Raw genomic sequence first — 18015 nt, 5'->3', positions numbered from 1 at the left:
TGTATGACTAATACTGTATTGTACACTTGCAAGTCGCTAAGACAGCAGATCTTAAACGTTCTCACCACAGGAAAAGGGTGATGATGTGAGGTGAGGGCTGGGGGAACTAACTAACCCTAGTGCAGTACTCAGTTCACAGTATACATGTGTGTATTAAACCATCACACTGTACACCTTAAATTCGCGTGTTGTTATGTCAATAAAGCTGAAAAGAAAAAATACCCCCTCAAAACAGATTTACTCCATGGGGTCTAGAAACTGCCACTTCCAGTAGATGCAGGAGACCTAAGAGCTGGGTCGGGCGGGACGGGTGGAAACAGGCAGGATGACAGAACACCCACGGCAAGAAGTGTCTCCCAGGTCCCTTTGCCGGGATGAAAGCATTCTCCATTCCTGAGGTGCGTGCTTGTGAGTCAGGCCTCACGTGCACCAGCGCCTCAGCAGAGGGAGCCGGGCCCCCAGGAAGAGCAGACGGGGCGGGGGCAGGGTCAGCAGGAGGCCGGGGGGTGCTGGGGAGCCCCCTGAAGGTCCTGGCCTGTGAGGTGGGAGGTGGCAGAGAGTGGAGGGTGGAGGAGCCCCAAGGAGCAGCCCATCTGCTGCAGGAGAGAGAGGGCGGGGGAGCTGCGGCAGAAACCCCACGACACGCCCCCTTTCGGTCCTAGAGGCGCAGGTCCGAGATCAGGGCGTCGGCGTGTAGGTGGGGCCTTGTCCAGGTCGTGGATGTCCCCACGCGGGGATGGAGGACACACAGCTCACCCGTGTCTGCCATCAGAGCACGGACCCCGTTCACCTGGGCCCCACACTCAAGACCTCACTGCCCCCAAGAGCCCCCCAAAACACATGGGGGTTAAGATCTCAGATTCATGGATTTGGGGGGACACACACATTCAGACCTCAGCAGTTGTTACACGTAAGCACCTGGTAAAGTCACAGGTTGACCCCGAGTTTGTAGGCTGGGGGTGATGCACCCCAACTCCATGGGGACAGGAGCTCCCAGGGACCCCGAGATCTTGTGCTCTGTGCCCTATTTTCTGGCTGTTCATCTGTGTCCTTTATCAAATCCTTATCATATAAGGAGCCGATGGGCGTGCTTCCCTGGGTTCTGAGACCCCAGCACAGGGACATGCGCCCCGGCCTGGGAGCTCCCAAGTCTCGCGTTACTGGGAGTTTGACGGAGGCTCCATCATGCTGCGAGGGCGCGATCCGTCATTAACTCGATCTCCAGCCCTCTCTTCTCCGAGGAGAACGAGGGTGGGGCTGGAAGTCCCAAGCCTCTGACCATGGCTTGGTCCTCCTGGTGAGCAGCCCTGTCCAGGACCACCCAGAGCTGCCTCGTTTGGACAAACATGCTCCCATCACCCAGGAAACCCCAGGGGGGTTAGGGGCTCTGTGTCAGGAAGTGGGGAGAAAGACCAAATACCAGAGCAAAAGATGCTCCTGGCACTTTCATTGCTTAGGAAATCAGAGAGGTTTGGGAGCTCTGGCCAGGAGCTGGGCATGAAGAGCAAGCATGTACTTTTTATCATAACATCACAGAAGGTCAGGGGGCTGGTCCAGTGACTGGGGTGCAGTCTGGTCCAGAGCAGAGGCCAGGACGCACGGGAAGATGGGAGTCACCTTCTCCAAAGAACTCTTCCCTGATGACCCAGGTCCCCACCCCCAAAACCAACCAACCAACCAACCCCCAGCTGGCTTACCCACCACCTCCTGGAAACCAGCTTCCAAAGTTCTCACACGACCGGGATGGCTTCTTAGAATAGCTAGTTCAGGGCTTCCCTGGTGGCGCAGTGGTTAAGAATCTGCCTGCCAATGCAGGGGACACGGGTTCGAGTCCTGGTCCGAGAAGATCCCACATGCCGTGGAGCAACGAAACCCGTGTGCCACAACTACTGAGCCTGCACTCTAGAGCCCATGTGCCACAACTACTGAAGCCTGTGTGCCTAGAGCCTGTGCTCTGCAATGAAGAGTAGCCCCTGCTCACCTCAACTAGAGAAAGCTCGCGTGCAGCACCAAAGACCCAACGCAGCCAAAAATAAATAAAAGGGACAGCTAGTTCTACTAAATGTCTCACTTCTGATTAGCGGATTCTCTTAACCCCAAAGGCTGCTACCAAGAAAGAGAAATTCACTTCACAGGCTGGACCTGAAGTTACAAGAAAGGGCTTTGTAATCGTAAGGCCTCTTCTCATAAGATCACAAATGGATTCAAAACCAAACTGCGTTTACATGTTGAAAACCCAACGTTTCGAGTTGCCTGCTCACGAAGCAATTCTCAAAAGGCGACGTTTCAGATGCACAAAGCCTGAGCCCGACTGAGGTCGATTTCTGAGTCCTGACTGTGAGGGCGGCCTCACAACTCTGGGGCCCCGGGCCCCTCCTCCTCAAGCCACAGAGCTGGTGGATGGCCAGTATCTTCAGAGGCAAAATGATAAACAACAGTCTCCTAGGTGGTAGGTAGGAAATGAACTAAGACTCCATCTTGGACACAATTTACTCACGGGACCCCGGGGCCCAGAGGCCAAGGGGGACAGGCTTTGACTCTGGCCTGCAGTCCCAGGGCCCCCGCTCCCAAACCCCTTTCCGAGAAAGGAGGGCAGAGTGGGGCCCACCTCCCAGTGGGGCTGTGATGACCCGCGAAGGGCTCGGCCGCTGACTCCGTCCTGCGCACGTCCTCCAAGCTCAGGAACTGTCTTATTACTGTTGGGGGTTGAATTGTGTCCCCCAGAGCCGTGGGGGTCCTGCCCCCGCACCGTGAACGTGACCCTATGCGGGGAGGGGTCTTTATACCTGCGCTTGAGTTAGAGGGGGTCCTGGCGGCGGGTCCTAATCGAGTGACAGGCGGACAGCGACACAGGGAGCGGGGGCGGGGAGGGGTCTGCGGCCGACAGCCCCCGGGGAGGCCCCCTGCCGGCACCGTGACCTCCGGACCCCGGCCTCCAGAGCAGAGACAGAGCGCGCGCTCCCGCGTGGGCCCCACTCGCGGGGCCGTGTCCGGTCCCAGCAACACGCTTGGCGAACACCCGGGGCGCTTGGCCACCGCCCGGGAGGGAACACGCAGCAACACACCTGGGCCGGAGGCGCCCGCGCGGCCCCGACGCTTTGTTAACCTTTCCTCCCGCAGAAAAGTCACCTGGTCCCCAGGACGTGGCCCTCCCGGCACTGATTCGCGTCCAGGACACCCGCACAGATTCTGTCCCCTTCATCCGGCCCGAGGACGGAGCCCTGGGCTCAGTCCCACAGGCGTCCGTGTGAACTCTGCACACCGGGGCTCCGACCGACCGGCCCGCACGCAGCGCTCGGCGATGAGGCGACTTTGAACCCACACTCCTGCTTCTGCAGCCCAGTCACTGTGGTCCTCAGGGGCTCCAGCCTCCCTCCCTCCCCAGGCGCTGACGCCAGCGGAGCCGCCGGGCTGGCCGCACCCTTCTGAGGCCCCCCGGAGCCCCGGCACGGTGGGCATACCCACGGCCTGGGTCCTTCTGCCCCCCCCCCCCCCCCACGAAGAATCACCCATCAGGCACGAGGCCGAAGGAAACCAGCACGTGTCCCACCAAAGGGCCTCTGGGACATAACTTCACTTTGAGCTGAAGCTGATTAAGCAGCAGCAAAGGCAGGGAAAGCTCTCTTCTCTCCCAGCCCCCCCACCCCGTGTCCCCCTCCCAGAGGGCTGCACGCTCACCTCCACCCGAGACTCAGCCCAGAGCCTGCGCCGGAGCCCCTCACCCACTCACCCACCACCGTTCCCACCCTCGGAAGCTACACGCTGTCCCCCTGCTGTCACTTCTCTGCCTGTCTTGTTCCGGGTGAAAGGCGTGACACAGGCCGAGCTCTCCCAGGGACTCACCTCTGGCCCCAGGCGCTCGCGGGCATCTCACAGGTTCATAAATTCTCTCTCCTCCTGGAACCCGGCTCCATCTAGGGCCGGCCGGGGCTCCACCCCTGCCATTTCCACCCTGGCGTCTCTGTGGCGTGGTCACCTTGCTCCTTCTTCCAGGCTGAAAACTCCAATCTATCTTACTGGATAAAACAGCTTCCTAGAAGAACTGAAACAGAGACACAGGAAGCGACGGTTTGAAAAGCACTTTGCACTAAGAATTTAATTCAGAGCCTCTGGGCTACATACAGCTCAGCACACACGAAATATCAAATAACCCGCCTGTCATGGGCATGGTGGGGGGTCATCGCATGAGCTGAAGGGGCTACCGCGAAAGTGACCGACCCAGGCGCTGGGCTTAGAAATAACCCTAGCTCTGGGGCTTCCCTGGTGGCGCAGTGGTTGAGGGTCCTCCTGCCGATGCAGGGGACGTGGGTTCATGCCCCGGTCCAGGAAGATCCCACATGCCGCGGAGCGGCTGGGCCCGTGAGCCACGGCCGCTAAGCCTGCGCGTCCGGAGCCTGTGATCCGCAGCGGGAGAGGCCACGACAGTGAGAGGCCCACGTACCTCAAAATAAATAAATAAATAAATAAATAACCCCGGCTCTGAATTCCTTGGCTGTCTGCCCCTAATTACATGTCCTATTTCTTGACCCTATGTCTCCGGCTGAGGTTCCAAGACGCTTAGAAGAACGATGATAACTAACATCTGAGGGGCACGTCCTCTGTGCCTTGGCCGGGAAGCCCTCTGAGCACCTTTGTAGGACGAGCCCCAGTGGCCGTCCTGGACACAGAGGAGTAGGTGCAGAGCTGGGCGTTTAGTCACAGATTCTTGAACGATGCTCCACGTAAACGAAGAGCCTGTATAGGGTGAGTGCCACGAAATGGGAGCAGATGCTATCTTTTAATACCAAAAATGTGAATTCTTTGTATTTCAGCTGGACTTTTCATTCCCAGTTCCTCCCGGGAGCCACTGACATGCAAACCCCCCTGGCCAACTGCAGCCCCTTGGACGCAGGCTCTAAGGAACATCCCGCCCTGGTCGGCACCCAGACTGCCCCTCCCTGCCCCACTCTGCCCCCTCCCTGCCCCACTCTGCCCCCTCCCCGCCCCTCCCTGCTCCCAAGTACCAGCCAGACGTCCTCCTTCCGTGTGAGCCCCCCACCTTTGAAGTAATGTGTGCAAACATCCTAGATATGTGACTGGTTCTCTCTACGTAATGTTTTCTTGCTTGTGATCCTGAAAAACTACCAAACCCAACCCAAGAAACGAGCGTGAACGAGGTTTCTCGATAGAAGAGATTCGCTCTCCTCTTGTGAGTGTAAACAGAGCACGTGATTTCTGAGCTCCATGGAATTGGTGCTCTGCAGCCTTCGTTCCACCCTGGCCTCTATTTCCGGTATTTCGTTTCATTTTGTTTGTGGTGACAATGAAGGGTGAGGAAGGCCTCCAGGGAAGAGGAGGCCCCAGGGAAGAGGGCGAGGCACCCAGGACAGAACCCTCACCCCATCCGGCCACTGGTTCCTTGGAAACAGGACAGGATCTTTTCTTTCACTTTGGGTGTGGCTGGGACTGAAATCCTTGCAATCTGATCTTGACAAAAGCCTATAAAAGCTTAAATACAGTTCACATTTTAAAGTACCGGAAATTGTGTTATTTTTACTTTTCTTAAAAATCCCAGTTTTGTTTCAACCAAGACTTCAAAGCAAGTGCTTCCAGGGTCAGGCGTGAGCGTTTGAGGGAAATGTGAAACTGGACAAGGCCCTGCAGGACAGTCCATTCACGTCTTCCGCCGTGCTCAGGGTCTGGCCTGACGTCTGCCCCTGTCACCCTTGTCACTCCCCCGAGGCCGCCCCAGCTCCTCGTTTCTGGGTGTGGCTGACGTTTCCTCAACCCCTGACAGGGGAGGCAGGGGACGAACATCTGCTCCACTCTGTGGTTTTACATTAAAACAGATACACCGCTGGACGCTGGTGGGCCATCTGCTGGAGCCTGACCAAGAGTTCAGTTTCAAGTTTCCTGGAATTAATTCTTGTGAAGGAAAGAGGCCTCAGCATGGTCTAAATGTGTTTGTAGTTAACAAGGACAAAAAGGATGGGCTGTTCAGTACATCCCTTGGGTAAATATAACAGGGTTGACAGGCATCACTTTCAAAATTTAAAATTAAAAAAAAAAGAAGAAACCCCCAAGTCTAATCTTGGAGGAAATGGATGCAAAGCACCATTACATTTACATACAGTTATAACTTGATGGCCTTAATTACTTGGTAAAAGGTTAATAGTTTGACCCTTAAAGCATCCTACATCTCAAGACCTTTTTTCAAAGATTATTCAAACGATAATTTAATAATATTGTCTGATTAATTGTACGGGGAGGGTGTCGTGTCTGCACTTTAAAAAAAAATAAATTTATTTATTTACTTTTTGGCTGCGTTGGGTCTTTGTTGCTGTGCGCGGGCTTTCTCTAGTTGCAGCGAGCGGGGCTACTCTTCCTTGCGGTGCGCGGGCTTCTCATTGCAGTGGCTTCTCTTCCTGCGGAGCACGGGCTCTAGGCACACGGGCTTCAGTAGTGTTGGCCCGCTGGCTCTACAGCACAGGCTCAGTAGTTGTGGTGCACGGGTTTAGTTCCTCCGCGGCATGTGGGATCTTCCCGGACCAGGGTTTGAACCCGTGTCCCCTGCGTTGGCAGGTGGATTCTTAACCACTGTGCCACCAAGGAAGCCCTCTGCACTTGTTTTAATTCCATCAAGGGAGCCGCAGCCTCTCACCTCATCGCCTTTGCTGACCTAATTCCTATCCTCTCATGGGGGAGGCCTTCCCTCCTGTTTCTGATCCCCACGCCTCCTCCTGCAAGGCTCCCCTGGTCCTGCCTACATCCAGTCAGAACGATCTGCACAAAGCCTCACTCGTCTCTCTGACAGCGCAGACTCCTGCTTTTCCAAGAGGCTCCCCTTGTAGTTTGGTTTTCCCAGAAGATATATTACTTTTATCTTAAGTTTCTGTCTTTTGCCCAAAGTCCTCTGGGCTTCTTGAAAGGCCTTCAGGGAATGCTGGGCGGTGCAGACTTACTGCCCAGGACCCCACGGCCAGCCTGCCCCCCCACCCCAGGAGAGCCCAGGAGGAGCCAGGAGACCCAGGGGCAGAACACGCCTCCCCCCACCCCCCAGCACTGGTTTCTTTGGCACGAGGGCCATTGTGAGCTGAAGGCGACTGGGGAGCAGCGGCTCCCTGCCCCCACTTTCCTAGAAGCAGGACAGAAATGTCCACTTGTAATGTGTCTTCCACCCCCATAGCAGGAAGAGGACGCCTCCTAGACTCTTCATCCCTGGAGACACATCCAGACTCTCTCCAGTCCAGGGAGGCACAGAGGAATCTATACAGCAAACATACGCCCTCCTTATCTGCATTTGTTTCCCCATAGGCTCTCTGTCCCAGGTTGCTGCCCTTTCCTTGTCTTGTCACTTCTCTGCAAATCCCCTGTGCTTTGCTCAAATGAGTCGAGTTCTAACCACCCCTCTGAGCTCCTCACCGCTGGATTTTCCCGAGTGTGTGTGTGTCTGCGTACGTGCGTGTGTGCACGCATCTGAGTGTCTCTCTGCGCGTCTGCGTGCGTCTGTGTCAGCGTGCATGTATCTGTGTGCATGTTTGTGTCTGTGTGTGCATGTCTGTGTGCGTGTGCACGTGGGTGTCTGTGCGTGTGTGCGCGTGCGTGCGTGTGCATGTGCGTGCGTGCATGCACGTGTGTGTGTGTGTGTGTGTGTGTGTGTGTGTGTGTGTGTGTGTGTGATCACCTCTTAGGAGACTCTGTTTGTTTCCTCTTGTCAATCTGTCTTTTGCAGGTTTAGCTTCCGGGCCCCAGCGCAGAACCCGGGAGCCGAGAAGAAAAGCGTTCTCCCTCCCCTGTATCCTCAACAAGCACTTCCTGTGCACTGGGGATCCTCGTGAAGGCCTGCGGGGCATGAATGTGTAAGACCGAGTGTCCTCCAGAGACCAGGCTCAGGCTGCACCTGCAGCCCCGGTGCCGCCCCTCTGCCCACGGAGGAGCCGGGCCGCAGGGCACGCTGGCTGCTGGGTCTACAGACACGACTCCAGCTCTTCCTGGCTCTCTCGGCCACCCACACCCACCCATGTCCCCTGTGTCCCCTCCCCTCCGACAAGGCCCCTCCCAGGCTCTACCACAGGGCTACCACAGAGCAAGGGCAGGAAAAATCTCTGGGGCACAAAGCAAACCTCTGCAAGTTGGGAGAGAGGGGAAAGCAGAAGACAAACTGCTGAGAAAACTCAGCAACGATACCGCCTGCCCCAGAACGCAGCTCGGCTGCAGCCACCCAGCTCGTGTGGGCTCTCCGGAGCGTCTCACCAAGATGTCTCTGCAACGTCTGACTTCTTCCCTCTTGTTCATGTACTGAAATGTGGGTCCCTGAGTCCCCTTTTCAAGGCCGATTAGTAATTTTATGAATAAAGGTTGATTTTTTCCTCATTCAAAACGGTACATGCATAGCTAACATACATCTTACAAAAAAAAAAGAGAATGCATATTGAAAACATGAGTGGCATCTGATGGAACATATTTTAAAGAGTCAACAATTTGCCAACTTGGCCGATGTGGTGTTTTAATTCCCGTTAGTTACAGATTCCCTTCAGGCACGGTCACATCAGGCCGCTGAGAAGGCTGCAAACCAGGAAACCAGACACCATCTGCTCTCTGTGCTCCCAGGCTGTCCCTGCAGAGCCTGGGCTGCAGCTGGGCCTCGGCGTGAGCCCTGGTCTGAGGCACACGTGCACGTTCTCAGCAAGAGAAGCAGCACAGGCTCTGCTATTCGTCTTGGCCTAGATTTTCTAACAGATTAGGCCTCTGTGTCTCTAGACAGGAGACTGCACTCTGTGACTTACTGTAATAAATTCTATTTTATTCTCACATTCACACACCCCAAAGCTGCAGGCATGCTGTAAGTGAATCAAACGCAGCAAATAATAATTAACCCTGCAGAGAAATTTATGTGTGTATTAGCATAGCCAGGAGTCTCAGAATCTTTTGACATTTAAAAAATCTAATATGAATTTTGTTAGTTTTCTTTTGCCCTTCACTCACATGGACTTCAATTTTTACAAAGTGCGGATTTCACATTTCAAATTATGAATGCTCTGGTGCACCAAATACCCACCTACATCGAGTAGCTCACTCTTTTCTTTGTTGAGGTGGGTTGTCTGGTTGTGCCGTTTGTTGTCTGGTTGTGTTGTGTGGTTGGTTGCATATTTGCTTGTGTGGTTGGCTGGTTGTACAGTTGGCTGGTTGGTTGTGTGATTGGCTGGTTGAGTGGCTGCATTGTTGGTTGGTTTAGTTGGTTGTGTGGTTGGTTGGTTGTGTGACTGGCTGGTTGAGTGGCTGTGTTGTTAACTGGTTTAGTTGGTTGTGTGGTTGTTGCTTGTATGATTGGCTGGTTGAGTGGCTGTGTTGTTGGTTGGTTTAGTTGGTTGTGTGATTGGCTGGTTGAGTGGCCATGTTGTTGGTTGGTTTAGTTGATTGTGTGGTTGATTGGTTGTGTGACTGGCTGATTGAGTGATTGATTGGCTAGTTGAGTGGCTGTGTTGTTGGTTGGTTTAGTTGGTTGTATGGTTGGTTGGTTGTGTGATTGGCTGGTTGAGTGGCCATGTTGTTGGTTGGTTTAGTTGGTTGTGTGGTTGATTGGTTGTATGATTGGCTGATTGAGTGATTGATTGGCTAGTTGCGTGGCTGTGTTGTTGGTTGGTTTAGTTGGTTGTATGGTTGGTTGGTTGTGTGATTGGCTGGTTGAGTGGCTGTGTTGTTGGTTGGTTTAGTTGGTTGTGTGGTTAGTTGGTTGTGTGATTGGCTGGTTGAGTGGCTGTGTTGTTGACTGGTTTAGTTGGTTGTGTGGTTGGTTGGTTGTGTGATTGGCTGGTTGAGTGGCTGTGTTGTTGGTTTAGTTGGTTGTGTGGTTAGTTGGTTGTGTGATTGGCTGGTTGAGTGATTGATTGGCTAGTTGAGTGGCTGTGTTGTTGGTTGGTTTAGTTGGTTGTATGGTTGGTTGGTTGTGTGACTGGCTGGTTGAGTGGCTGTGTTGTTGGTTGGTTTAGTTGGTTGTGTGGTTGGTTGGTTGCTCCTTTGTTTCTAGGACCCCAGCTGCTGAATTAATCATGCTGCTCACTTTACCCCACATGACCCCTCCTGCTGTGTGCGAGCTCTCTGGCTATTGTCATTCATCCTCTTTTCCCCACTCCCTCTCCCCTCTCTACCATGTGTCTTTTTACTTGAACACATTCTTGCAAAATTTCTGCTATTGTTTTACGAGCATGCATTTTTATGAAAACGTTTCTTACTTTTCCTCTTAGCACTCCACCTGTGAGGCTACATGTTCATCTGATTTGTCGCTTTCAACACGCACACTATGGCCTGGTCCATAGGTGGACGCCAAGCAGCCTCCTGCTTGCAGCCACCACCAGCAGCGCCAATGCGAGGATCTTCGTGCATGAGCTCAAGGACCCACGTGAACCTCCTTGAGTGACGCGCCCGAAGGCAGAGCGGCAGAGTCATAAGCGAGGCCTGTGCTTGATTAAAGTAGTGCTTGGACCCTCTCCAGGCTGTCCTGTCCTGCCCACCCGTCCTGCAGCCATGCACAGCCCAACACCCTCTCCAACACCTGGCCCGACCCAGCTGTCTAAACTCTCCTGGTTGCTTTTGTTTTTTCTCCCATAAGACTTACAAGTTCTGTGTGCTCAGCTCTGGGATTTCTGTGCAGTTTGCTTCCAGTGCTTTGGAACGGACGGTCCTCCCGGGTTTGACTGCCCGTCCTGTTTTTGTTACTCTCAGCTCCTGGTTCCTGTCTCTCTCTTCTGGTCCACAGCCCCTCGAGCCCTGCTCTCCCTCCACACGACCTGCACTGAGTCCCCGGCCTCCAACCACTCATCCACTCAGTAAGGTTCATCGAGTCTTGCTGTGTGCCAACCCCCCGACCACAGTACTGAGGACAGAATGTAAACAGCAGACCTCCTGGAGGGCCCTGGCATCTGCAGGCGGGCATAGTGGGACATCACACAGACACACACACAGTTAGACATGGTAAGAGCCGTGAAGGACAAGTTTGGGGGCTGGCAGAGCTGGGGACTAGCTGGGAGCCCTGGGGTGTGAGGAGGAAGTGGCCTGAGGGATGAGCTGCAAGCAGAGAACAAGGGAGACACCCTGATGCCATGTTGTCAGGATGGGAGCCTTGCTGTTAGCTGCACCTGGTTCCATCCAGGGAACCTCTGCTTTTTCTCCTCCAGAGACTCAAGCTCCGTCTCTGCAGGGATAAGAAAGGAGCAGTCACTGGGCGGCACAGAGCTGCGGAGGGGCCTCAGGGGTCAGAACCTCTTAACTGACCATTAAAGGATCCTCCTTATTTCAGTGGTGACCTTCACCTTCTCTACAGAACCTGATGTTGCCAAATCTTGAGCGTCTGGGCTTAGTCAGCTTGGGCTGTGTCTTAGTCTGTTCAGGCTGCTGTAACAACGTACCACAGACTGGGGGCTTATAAACAACAGATGTCTGCTTCTCAGTCCTGGAGGCTGGACATCCAAGATCAAGGCGTCAGCAAGGCGTAGTGGTGAGAGCTTCCTCGTTCATACACGGCGTCTTCTCCCTGTGTCCTCACGTGGAGGAAGGGCTGGGGGCCCTGTGCGGTCTCTGTTAGAAGGACACTAATTCCATTCATGGGGGCTCTACCCTCATGACCTCCCAAGATGTCCCCCCCAAAACCATCACATGGGGGCTAGGATTCAATATATGAATGTTCGAGGGACATAAACATTCAGACCATAGCAAGTTGCCGTAATAAAACACCATAGATGAATTTGGGGTGGCAGCGGGGACAATCAGCTCATAACATGGGCTATTCTTCTGAGTAAACTGTGTTGCTTCTTGTTTTTTGCACCAATAGACCAGGACTAGATTTTCCAGGTCTGCCATCCCCATCACTGTAAGTCGTGAATTTGTGCCTTTAAAAAACCTCTTCACTGTGTTTTGGGAGGACTTCAGAGGGAGAGCGAGCTGTCTGTAAACATCTGAACACCAATTCTGAGCTTTCTTCCACGACGTCCATTCCCGTCAGCCTTGCATTTGCATCGGGGACAGCTGACCGGTCCAGCTTCTGCACAAGACACCCACGTCTGTCCCGAGCACAACTGAACCCTTAGCCTGTTCCCATCGAGCATGGTGGGCTGGGGCCCCGTGTGACCTAGAAGGAGGGAGGGTGGGGGACGTCTGGTCTATGGCTGTCTGCGTTCACACCTGGCGTCCGACCAGGCCCCTTGGCCACTCCTCCTGTGAGGACAGGTGCCCCAAGAAACGGGCAGGCTCAGGACCTTTGTGCACGACGCCCCCTCCAGGCAGGCCTGGCTCTGAGGAAGAGCCCATCTCTGTTCTCCCCAAATTGTGGGCAGGGGGGAAAATAATTCTGACCTTTGGCCACATCGGTCTGTCCCGCCCCTGTGAGACCCTCTTCCTGATGAGCCCAAGGACAGGGTGGATTGCTGGGACTGCAGCGGGTGAGAGGTAACATTTGGTTTCCGTCCCAAGTTCCTGACACAAGAGCCTCAGATTCTCCAGAGTGATGAGCGACTTTTTATAAGTAACGAGGTGACTGTTGGTGAGGCCCCAGGGCTTCAGGATGGGGGCTGGTGGCCAGAGGAACCCTCCTGTGATTACAGGGTTGGAACTTTCAGCCCCACCCCGACCTCCCTGCGGAGAGCAGAGGGGGAGAGAAAAGATCTCCTCCTCCCCACCTCCCTCCCCATGCTTTCCTTAGGGTTACGTCATTGCTCTCTTTAATGCTTACATTTTTCCAAATCTGGCCACTGGGAGACTCTTGAAGCTGGCTTTTCTGTCATTTTGATAAGTCCTTTTACATTTTTGAGCAATTACTTGCTTCCTGGAACAAGATACTCTGGACTCACCTTGTACTTTTCCTGCTCCACGCCTGGAACCGACCATTTCTCCAAGGAGCCTCGTTAATTCCGGGCAGAAGGTGGGCAGCAGTCATTGTTAAACTCTGCCTCTCAGGAGCCCCTGACATGCTGGAAAGGTATTGAGGACACTGTGAGCTGTGCTTGTGTGTATATGACTATAAACATTTACCACACTAGAAATTAAACAGAAATTTAAAAACATGTATTCATTCATTTTAAAAGAACAATAATAAACCCCTCATATGTTAACACAAATAGTGCATTTCAGTGAAAAATAACTATACTTTTCAAAACAAACTCTTTAGCAAATTTACTATAGAATGGGAAGAGAGAGGAAGGAGTATGTTAATATTCCTTCCTGATAATTATGGATGCTTTTTATACAATAGCCAACCTCAGCAAGTTGAGGTTTCTTTTATTTTAATTTAAATTTATTTAATTAATTTATTTTTGGCTGCGTTGGGTCTTCGTTGCTGCACGCAGGCTTTCTCTAGTTGCGGTGAGTGGGGGCTACTCTCCGTTGCGGTGCGTGGGCTTCTCATTGCGGTGGCTTCTCTTGTTGCGGAGCACAGGCTCTTGGTGCGCGTGCTTCCGTAGTTGTGGCACGCGGGCTCAGTAGTTGTGGCTCGCGGGCTCTAGAGCACAGGCTCAGTAGTTGTGGTGCATGGGCTTAGTTGCTCTGCAGCATGTGGGATCTTCCTGGACCAGGGCTTGAACCCATGTCCCATGCATTGGCAGATGGATTCTTAACCACTGTGCCATCAGGGAAGCCCCGATGTTTCTTAAAGGTTGGTGGCAGCTGGAATATGAAATCATGTCAATAATTGTGATGGATATGAGGTTTCCAAAATTCAAGGTTTCAAGTGAAGATCTGAATTTTATCACTGGCAACAAGTACTATCAGTACGCATTATCTATCACACAATATATAACATTGTTATCTCTCACACAATATATAACGTTGTATATACGCTGCGTGTAATACACAATACTGTATTTAACATATAATGCGTGTATGTGTATATATATAGTTTGTCTTTAACCATTGCAGATGTAAACTCAGGATGGGTTCCTAGGCACGCGCCCTTGCTGGGTTATTTCTAGACCACCTTCCGCAGTGCCCTGCGTCTCCCACCAGCCACGCGGTGACCCTCTTATCCCTCACAGCCTCATCAGCAAAGTTTTTGTTTGTGGCTAAGTGTTTGAATTTCTTTGCAGTCTGATTTGTGAGAGAACAGTTCAAGCAAACTTTTTTTTTAAATAATTAAAAAACAACATTTATTTATTTATTCAGCTGTGTTGGGTCTTAGTTGCAGCACATGGGATCTTGTTGCAGCACGCGGGCTTCTCTCTAGTTGTGGCGTGCGGGCTCTAGAGTGCACGGGCTCAGTAGTTTCCACGCGTGGGCTTAGTTGTCCCGTGGCATGTGGGATGTTGGTTCCCAGACCAGGGATTGAACCCGCGTCCCCTGCATTGGAAGGTGGATTCTCAACCACTGGACCGCCAGGGAAGTCCCCAAGCAAACTTTTGGTTCTGCGTATTTCCCCTCCCCGGGCCAGCCAACCGAAAACTTGTCACGATTGTGTTTTTCATTGTTTTCCTTCTCATCTGCATTGATGACGCTAGTGTGCCCCTCCACCAAAAAGCTGCTCAGCTGGGCTAAAAAGAATCAAACATTCGAGAACAAGGACAACAAGCCTTTTCAGAGCATCTGCGCCCTCCCCCAGCTGGGTGGCCTGCGAGCGCCCAGCTCCTCCCCGCCTGGGGGTCTCCATCCGTCCTGACACCAGAATGTCTGAACCAGGACCGAATGTCAGGTGTGCCCCGTGAGCCCCATGCACCCTGCTGTAGGTTCCCCTGCAACACGGCGCTGTCCACATCCCTGGCTCTGTCTCTTCCTGCTACTGCTGTGACATCACAGCTGCTCAGGACTGGATGAAATGGAGGGAATTCTGCCTGCTGGTCCTTCCTCTTTCTTCCCAAGAGCACAATTATCCCTTATTTGAGAGGGTGTCTTCTTTCAGTCTCTGCCCACAGTTCCCCCGACTCTGTAGGGAGCTCCACATCTGGATTCGGTGGCGGAGACTCGCCCCCACCCCGGCCCTGACCCCATAATTGTGGACCCAAGACCCTGTGCTTAAGGCGGACCAGCATTTGCCCTTGGCTTAAACAACACAACGGCTCAACCTGCATCGCCATGCATCGCAGATGGAGGGAGGGCCCTCACCACATCTCCAGGGGCAGTGCTTTCTCAGCCCCAGGGGTGCAGGCCTCGCCTGGCGGGAAAGAATGAGACTGGCTTGCCCTGACTTCTCGGGGTTCCATGGTGTCACTCATGGGCCCGGAAAGCGTGGTGGGCCAGCCCTGAGGAGAGGCTCCATCATCCCCTCTGCTGTGGGGCAGCCAGAGCCCCTTCCAGCCTCTCTGAGCACCGGGCATCATGGACCAGACCTCTCTTCCCCAGCCCCCCTCCTCACCTCCTGGGCCTCAGTGCTCTGTTTGCCTCTTTCTTCTCTGTTCTCCCACCGCCCATATGGACGCACCTGCGAGAGCCCTAACCCCTGGGTGACTTTGGGGGGAGATTAAGGTCAGATGAGGTCACAGGGTGGATCCTGCTCTGATGGGGGTGCTGGGGTCCCCTCTCCCCACAGAGGAAAGGCCATGTGAAGACACAGAAGGTTTGTCTCCAGGCCAGTAAGAGGCCCCACGGGACCGGCCAGGCTTGTGGCCTAGGACTTCAGCCTCCGGAATGGAGGGGATCAACGTCTGTCTGGCACCTGGTAGCCCGCAGGAGACGCCGGCTTCTTCGTGAGGCATCCTGATGGCTGGTCTGCCATCCCTGGGCCCTGCAGCCAGGCTGCACTTTTTCCTCTTCCTCACCCGCCATCACCCCGCTCGCTCCGAATGATTAAATGTGGGCCAAGTTCTACTCATGAGCAGAGCGGGCAAGAAACTGTCCTTTTCCTATTGTCAGTTTGCCAAGGCCCACTTCAGCCAAATCAATACTATTAAATCACCCTTCACGTAACAACAGCTGCAATGGGGTATCTATTCCGTGGAGTCCTCGGGTTCACACTCAGAGTCTTCAGGGGACAGATGACCAGGAAGGGGAATCATACGTGCAGACTTTTCTTTTCCAGGAGTTTTAAGAGGGCTTCGCACAGCATTTCATCCGTGGCCTCAGTGCTGGAGACGCAGGTGTGACAAGGTGACCTGGGCTCCGTCTTCAGCTCTGGACTTGGCCCAGGTCTTCAGGCTCCGTATAACCCTTGTCAGCCCACGTGGCACTGACGATCCACACACTGCCCACCTGCACCAGCACATCTTCTGCCGAAAAACAGACTTTCCCCTAAAAGGCAGCACAGACACCCCTCTTCAGCACCCGTAAGATGAGGGATCCCCGAAGCAGCCCCGATGGATGTGCCGGGGTGAGAGATCCCGCAGGCGGGCAAGGGGCAGTTCACCCCACACAGGGCTCGGCCACTACCGTGCGGTGGGCAGTCTGTCTGTCTGCAGCGTTGGCGCACAATCCTTTTCCCATCTTTGGTCGTGGTCTCCCGGTATTTCCCCCTCACCACCTGATGGTGACTCAGCAACACGACTGACGTTGCCATGGGGATTGATTTTCAGAAAAGGTGAACAGTTCTTGGCACAAAATGAGGTGCTACCTCCCCCATGTGTACGACAGACCATGGCACTCCTGAAATATGCAGGGAATAGTGCAGTTGTGTGAAAACCGCCTTGTGTTTATACATGAAAACGGAGGTGGTGCTGAGCTCAGATCGCTGTAAACAGCTTTCTCACCTGCATACCTGTCGCTGGAACACCTGCAGGTCAGGTGGCATCTGAGGAAACTGCACGAGGGCCGTCCTGCATGGTGGTTGGTCTCCTCCCCCTCTCCTAAACGCCGACTGGCCACCTGATTTCTCTGATGTCCAGAGAGTCCCCCCAGGTTACAAGGCTTCCCTTGCGGGGTTCAGTCCCCCAGGAAGAGCTACTGCAAGGATCCGTTAGGAACTAATATTGTTTGGGAGGAGAAATATTTTTATAAAGTTCAGCACCTCCTTTAATACGGTTTCAGTTTCCTTCCCTCGAACACATAACCTTTTACTTAATAAATTCAAGTAAAATGAGCTGAAATGTCTATCAGTTTTAATAGACTCATCTTCCTTTGAGTCTTTTATTATAAAATTCTTCCCAACCATTGGCATGGCTATCATCCTTCCAGGCCTGTCATGTTCAGCAAAATTAACCATCTTTGTTTTTGTGTGGTGGGACTTAGGGAGTAATATTTTACTTCCTTAGTTGTACTTTTTTGCATTGCTTTAATTTTTAACAGTATAAAAATAGCATTTCTTAAAAGCAATAAACAGGGAGTTCTTTGAGCCTCCAAGGTGCCAGCCTGGGGGGCTGCCTTGTGCGCAGGTGCCGTAGGGGCTGGGCCGCCTGAGCCTGCTCGGACCCAGGACTCCCCTCGTGCCGTCAGCCTTGACCCTTGGCTGCTCCAGGACACTTGCCGCCGTCCTGCTGGCTGGAGTCGTGGTCACCTTGGCTCTCTGGCGGCTCGTCTTCAGTTCTGGCTACATCGCTTCACCTGGCTTTGCCCTTTCCTGCTGGGAGTGTTCTCGAAACAAAGTCCTTAAAATCAATCCACTGCACGGCCTCCACCGGTTTTCCTCTGGAGCACTGGGCTGGGATTAACCTTTCAGGTCCGAGCCTGGCGCCAAGTGCAGCAAAGCCAGCCTTGCCAGGGACTATCTCTGACGCTCCCTCAGGCGCTGTACTGTCAGCGTCCACTCAGACCTGTGGAAGACCCCGCTCACTCCTGTTGATCTGCTGGGGTTTTGGTCATGACTCACCCATGTGGCAACAATGCACAGCAGCTGGCTGGCCCCAGGGCACAAATGGGACACTGGCTCCTGTTCATCCGTGTAGCCCAGCACCCAACACAGCCCTGGGATGTTTCTGAATCACAGACGATAAGTGCATCAACTAATGGGGCCATATTTAGGGGGACAGTCAGGTACAAGGACGGTGCCAGGGTCCAAAAGGCCATTTCAGGACACTCCCAAGCCACTAAAGAAAGTGACAACTGTCTAAGACCAGGATATCATATGCACGCAGGCACGATCAGATCACACGTGCTGTGTGCCTACTCTGCTCTCGGCCTCATAACATCATT

The 18015-nt window shown here is 53.5% G+C and overlaps 1 protein-coding gene across 1 annotated transcript in view; it reads right to left on the bottom strand.

The window, feature by feature from the left end:
• The window catches only part of ERICH1 (glutamate rich 1), a 109318-nt gene that overhangs the window by 36419 nt on the left and 54884 nt on the right, over positions 1-18015 (bottom strand). Inside the window, exons 6-7 of the transcript XR_004033915.3 lie at positions 12822-12941; positions 3844-4042 (exon numbers count right to left, since the gene is read on the bottom strand). The gene's annotated coding sequence lies outside the window, so the exon portion shown is untranslated. The remainder of the gene's footprint in view (positions 1-3843; positions 4043-12821; positions 12942-18015) is intronic.

This window comes from Globicephala melas, chromosome 21 (genome assembly GCF_963455315.2).
Source record: "Globicephala melas chromosome 21, mGloMel1.2, whole genome shotgun sequence".
NCBI classification, from domain to species: Eukaryota; Metazoa; Chordata; class Mammalia; order Artiodactyla; family Delphinidae; genus Globicephala; species Globicephala melas.
Note: the sequence above shows the minus strand (reverse complement) of the source record. Positions and strands in the feature narration are given on the sequence as shown.